Genomic DNA, 6,804 nt, shown 5'->3' with positions numbered 1-6,804 from the left:
TGGGGCTGGATTGTGGGGGGCTCACACGCCTTCCTAAGAAATCTGAGCTGTGACTAAACGTGCTGGAAAGGCACCGATGGAAGTTAAGCAGAAGGCCATCATCATGTTATTCATGTGTTTGAATATCATTTTGGCTCCAATGTGGCTGATGGTTTAGAATGAGGCAACGCTAGAAGACAGGAAAATGATTATTAAATTAACATAGAGAGGAGTTGTAAGAGCCTGAGCTAAGGCAGTAGCAATAACCATCAAAAGAAAACACCTGAGAGAGATTAAGGGGGTAAATTGGCAGGATTTAGTTCCATTCTGCTTGTGTGAGGGTGACAGAAATGGGGAAATAGAGAATAATGATAAATAGAGATTTATCTTTTTCTGTTTAAGTAACCAGATGGACTTTGTAATAATAAAGAAATTGTAATTTTAACCAATACTGACATTTATTGAGCACTTTCTATATGATAATAATTTAAGTATGTTATTTCACTTTATCTTTAATACGTTGCAGTACATAGCATGAAGCACATTTTACAAATAGGAAGATGAAGGCATGAGAAAGGCAAGAATCTTTCCCCGGCTCACAAAGTAAGTGGCCAAACTGGGATTTGAATCTGGCATGCACACCTCTAGAACTTTGGTGTTGAACCATTGTCCTCTTTTGTCCACAGGAGATGGATTCAGTTCAGAGGAGAGATGGTGAGTTCTGTTTTGAATATGCAGGTAGATTTCCAGCAGGCAATTGTGATATGGATTTGAATGAAGGTCAAATGAATGATCTGATTGGGAGACAGATATCTAGGGAAGGAATTAAGTAGACAACCAGGGGTCCAGGGAATTATCCAAAATGTGTTCTGCCATGCTCCTGAGTTAAGTTTCTTATCTTTTATAACGTACAAAGGAAGGGAGACATGGTCACCTTCAGCAGGGCCAGGCCGACCTCCACACAGCCTGTCTCTCTGCCTAGCCCATCTCAACACCATGCCTCTGTGGCAGGAGTGGGTTAAGTTTGCTCTACTTTCTCTTTTCCTTATGATAATTCTTATCATGAGAACACATTAATCTTGTGCTATTTTCTGTTTTCATTACAATCTTTGTCACACAAGTGGAGCATCAGAATGTTAATGCCTCATATCTTCTATGAAGGATAGTAGAATTCTCCACTGCTTTGACCTTTCCAATGTTCTGCATTTCGATTGGGTCTGGAAGTTGATGATTAATGATAATTACAATAATTATACCAAGGGACTCGAAATATAAATTACCAAATGTTCAAAGGAAGCCACTTGAAACCTTTAATAGAATCTTGAACAATCTCTGTCCAAATGTTCCCACTTCCTCCTCCCGCACCTCCATCAGACGTCCCTTGGTGAGTAGGTTAGGAGACATTCAGCCTAGGTTGCAGCCAGTAGAATAAAAGAGCTGTGATTTGTGAGCCATGTTTTAGTTATATGAAGGGGGGAAAAAGAAATCAATTTTTAAATCAATAGAATGGTCCTTTGCCCAAACAGCTTTGCTTAACAAAGAGTGAGCATTCCATAAAACAAGACTTCGCTTTCGATTCAGATCATTAACTACGATTCCCATTAGGCGGGAGGTGCCACGGGGAAAGGGGATATTTACTTGTCTCCTCTGCTCTGGTTTCTTGGCTTTAATTTTAGGGAGGTGTGTGTAGCTTTCCTGTGTGAAAGGGTTAGTACTCTATGCAGCCTCTGCACCTCTGTCCACAGAGGCCTCCCAAACTGAGCACCGATACTAGTGCCAGCATATTCTATGTGAGACTTTGCAAAGGGCAAGATGCAGATGGCCTGAGTGTTGGTTTTTTTGTTTGTTTTTTTTTAAATAGGAAGTAATAAGAGGCACTGAAATGAGAGTTTCATATTCCGATCCCTGGTTATCTTCTTCTTGCTGCAGTAAATTCCACCTTATGTTGTGATACCAGTGCAGTGTATAGGGTATTCCAATCTCTATCCAGAAGGTAAGAGAAGTTGTCATGATGCCAAGCATCCAAAGGGAAGAATTTTTGATAAAAGACATCTGTGGGTGGATTGTCATAGAGCATGTTTTTATATTTTTGTATGATCATAGAATAGAAAGACCTCTTCTTGCTGCAATTTTAACACACTGGCATGCAGGCATCGTGTCTACTTTTGACTGTGTCAGTTTGTGTTATGGTATACACTAATTCTAATTAGCATTAGTCAGACCCTAACATCTGGAAGTCTACATATTGAGAATGTAGTGAGGGAGAAGAAGAATGCCTTGGGGTCATGGGAAGTTCTCATGGTGTTGTTCTCCAGACATATATTCAACACTTAGAATTTTCATTGAGGCTGGGGTTGACTAAAACTGAGTGCCACATGTGAGAGGTTTTCAACAGGCAAAATGCAGACTGCCTAAGTTTTATTTTTTAATCAGAAGTAGTAAGAGGTATGCAGCCAAGGGCTGGGTCTTTTGGCCTAGACAGCAGGCTCTTTTTCTTTCAGATAGCACCATCGGTATTCTCAGAAGCACATCTCTATGGTGGCTCTGACGAGTCTCAAGTTCAGGTAGGTTGACCCCTAGTTCAGGGTCTTCTGATGGTGGTGGCACTTGGCAATGCGTTTCCTTTTCTCAAAAGATCCCCTTGGATCCAGGAAGTCTGGAGCACACCCTACTGTACAAGTCATACCAAACTTTTAAGAGTATTTTATTTTCATGAAGAACTTGGTGCTGAGTGTGTGTGTGTGTTGCAGGGATGCATATTTTTACTTAAAATTTCCCCCTTTGAGAGGTGTCACACTTCTTTTTGGCCTACATTCCATTCCAGAGAATATTAGTATGGGATAGGAGGTTTAGTCCATGATGTTCAATGGAGCCTGACTGTTGGAGGTAAGCTTCATCATCATTGTTACCACCTGTCCTGTACTTTGCTTTGGTAGCAGAAACAGAACTTTGAAAGGATAAACTTGAACTTAGCTTGAATGCCTGTTCCGTTAATTAATTAATCCAGATGCATTTGGTAAGTTCCTCTCTTAAGTGAGGTTATGCTTGTTTTTTGAGTTTTTTATTCTGCAGAGATATTCAGAGCTTGTAAACAAGAGCTCAAGAAAATTTAAACTGTGACAGTTGATCTTGTAACCTGGGAAGTTTCTACTATATTAAATTGCATTCTGATTATTTGGAAAGCACAACGCTTTTGATCAGCTATTGAGGTCACGCTTGTGGGGTCAAGTATCTCATTACACTTGTATTTTCTTCCAAATGGATTTGTACCTTTATTTTATTCTACTGCTTGTTTTTCTGGCCTATTACTGCAGCCTATTATTGCAGTCTTAAAAATAACTCCTATTCCCACTTCCAGAAGTTAAAAGAAACATTTCTAAAAAAAAGATGAGTGTATCTAATAAAAAGTTAATATACTGGTTCCTCTGTTACATGAATGTGTGTGTGTTTTGCTAGAGAAAAGAAGAGTTAGTTAATACATATTTGTAACCAAAGAACTCAGAGTGATTGAAGGCAGATTATTTTTTAAATTTTTTGGCAGCTGCCTGGTGTGGGGATATGAACCCTTAATCTTGGTGTTAACAACACTGTGCTAACCAACTGAGCTAACCAGCCAGCCCCAAAGACAGATTGTTGTATTGTCTTAGCAGAGTAAAGAGACAGAGAGTTCAAATTCAAAAGAAATAAAAGTATCAGTACCAGGGGAATATATGGCAACACTAGGCAATATGCAAGGAGCCAGTGCAAATGTTTCAAGCCAATTGCTGTTCGGGGGCTGCCGAATGGGTTTGGAAAGCTACCCAACTTACAAGGTTCTATAACTGCCTCACTTAGCCTTGATTTTATAAATAGTCACTGTTGTTCCAACCTCTGTCTCCACTCCTGCTGGTAATTTATATTTGTCAAGTGGGAAGTACATTAATTTAGACTCCCTGAATACCCACTGGTCTCTAGATGGACTAGAACTGAAATTAAAATCATTAAGTAATTCACCCCACAAATATTTATTGAACCTATTAGGGTTTGTGCTGGATGTTAAAAGACTCCTTTACAACTTTAAGGTTCGCTATGAGAGAAAACACCAAGAATTGAGAAAAAGAATAAAAAGTCCCCAGTTGGAGTGAGCCCTGGAGAACTCATTTATCCCTTCTTTTGTGACTGTTACTGTTCCCAACACTAATCTGCTGGGGCATCTGGATTCCCACCTTGTGCATGAGACTAGCTTTTTCTGGTTTGTCTTTCCTTTGATTGTCTACCTGTTGCTCCTGAATTCATTCCTCTCACTTCAGTTACTGCATGTTTCCATTTAGACCCATTAGATTTCCTGACTCTATACTCCAACCACCTCAGCTTCAAACCTCACCATCTCTTCATGTTAACATGTGGAAGCATGACCTGGGATTCGGTGGGAGTATACAACCAAGTCCCTGATCTCAAGGAGCTTTAGACTGGGTTCTCTCCTCCTGTAACAGAATAGGCTAATATTCTTAAATGAAGGAGAAACAGTGTGGTCTAGATGTCTTTGACTCATTCTGAGGTCACATCAGTTTGGATATGACTGAAAGATTCAGTGGCTCCTTTTGCCACGGGCCATCTACACATCTTAAAGTCAGTGCTGATAGTGCTCAGGCTTGACCATGTCCATTGCTGGGCATAAACTAAGTTAAATGGGGCAAGTGGATGAACTAGTTTCCAATATAGGCTCTCTTCAACCCTGCTTTTACTATTTATTGACCATATCCTGCAGGGTATGATAATCACTTGCTCATTGACTGGTGCAGAGTTGGAAGCTATTATATTCAATGAAGGTGCTGTGGATTGATTGAATTGTGTCCCCCCAAATTTCATACATTAGAAGCTTAATCCTCACTGTAACTGTTGAGGGTGGGAAATCCTATTATGGTAATTGAAAGGTAGGGCCTTAAAGAAGTGCAGAGTTGGAAGCTATTATAATCAATGAAGGTGCTGTGGATTGATTGAATTGTGTCCCCCCAAATTTCATACATTAGAAGCTTAATCTTCACTGTAACTGTTGAGGGTGGGAAATCCTATTATGGTAATTGAAAGGTAGGGCCTTAAAGAGGTGATTAGATTGTAGGACCATGCTGTAATGAGTGGATTAAAAATAATGGTCATGGGCATGGTTTGGAGGGCTTTGAAAGGAGAGTGAATGAGGAGGTTAGTCCCTCACTGCTCTCTCTGCTTCCACCATCTTCCAATGTGTGACCTCTGGGTCACTGTCAGCACCATCAGATGGACTTTGGATTTCACAGCCTCAGAAACTGTAAGCAATAAATTTCATTTTCTTCACCAATCACCCAGTTCCAGGTATTTTGTTATAAGCAACAGAAATGGACTGAAACGTAAGGTCATGGGGATTCTATTTGTGTGCATGGCAGCAGCCTCAGGATGATACATTAACACCATGAAAAAGTTAATTCAGCCATCCATATGGTCCCATTTGAAACTGAGATCAGCTGATTCATTGTGTTTCCTGGTCTTTTCTTTCATGATACACTAGGGTATCAACCCTTTTTTAAATGACCATTGTATATCAGTGCCAGTGTCATATTTGTATATATGTGATCTGCACAATTACCAGTTTTGTAACCTTTAAAATGCAGTAGTTATGTCATGTGTGCATTTTGAGTCAGAGAAGTAGTTTGTAGACCCTATAAATAAGCATAAAATAATCACCATCACTAGTGAATTCCCCGGACAAATCACTCAATTCAGTGAACACCTTCCAGGATCCGAGGTTCTTTCTTGCTGCCCTCCATAGTTTGTAAATGTAACATGGACCTTCCAGACATATTTTTTTCTCATTTACAGGGTTCCTAATAGCTTACGTCTTCAATGGCATTCTTTAGGAACAACATTCACTTTGCGATTCCTACAAAGGCCAAAAACTTAAAACATTGAACAAACTGAAAAGTTAAAGCAAAAGCCCCTCATACTCTTGGTCATTAATCACTGGCTGGGTGTGAGTGTCAGAACTCTGCACCGCTCTGATTTCATCCTACGCCCTTTGGGCAGAAACCTCGCCTTATTTGTGTCTTCTGGAGCACCCGGTACACTGCCGGTGCTCCATAAATAATTAATCTCACCAATAATAATGGGAAGCAGAGGCTTCCAAGAGGCTTCCTTTCCCCTGTACTGTGAAACTGGTGTTATGGTATTTTGACTATCAAAACAATGATTAAGCAGCTTTGGCACACTTTATGTTTGGGCTAAATGTGATTTTGCTAATGCACCATCTCATTCCTCCCTCCCCCAACACTCGTATTTTAATGATTTCTAATTAATATTGTAATATTTCTTGAATAATTCATGTTTTTAAACAAGAAAGGCTGGCATAAATTTATGTCAATCTGTTTGTATACTGCAGTGCTGTGCATAACAAACAAACACAGTCTGCCTCCCTTGGAGACGGGGAAGGGGCAGCAGGGAAGAGAAGCATCAGGGTACCGTGCTGGGACTTGCCTTCCTCTCCAGGAGAGAAAGGCCCCACGTTGCCTTCTGAGGTTCCCAGGCAGGCTCCTTTGTCTCTGCCATCACTCCTTATCATTGCATCTTCACTCCTGGACAGGTGCAGTTGTCCTCAGGCTGCTCTCCTTTGCCCTGAACCCTGCTCTCCTCCCTTCCAGACTCCACCTCCACTCACCACCAGCCCCTTCACAAACTCCTCTTTCAGCTTCTCCAGGCAGTGCTTAGGGATAGGGGCAAACTATAATCTGATAAACTAGTCAGGGCTAAGTGGATAACAACTGGGGGTGGGTTTATTCATTTAGTTAACAAATATTTAATGAATACCTGCTGTTTGCC

This window comes from Galeopterus variegatus, unplaced genomic scaffold (assembly GCF_000696425.1).
Source record: "Galeopterus variegatus unplaced genomic scaffold, G_variegatus-3.0.2 Scaffold9392, whole genome shotgun sequence".
Classification (NCBI taxonomy): Eukaryota; Metazoa; Chordata; class Mammalia; order Dermoptera; family Cynocephalidae; genus Galeopterus; species Galeopterus variegatus.
This window is presented reverse-complemented; position numbering follows the sequence as displayed.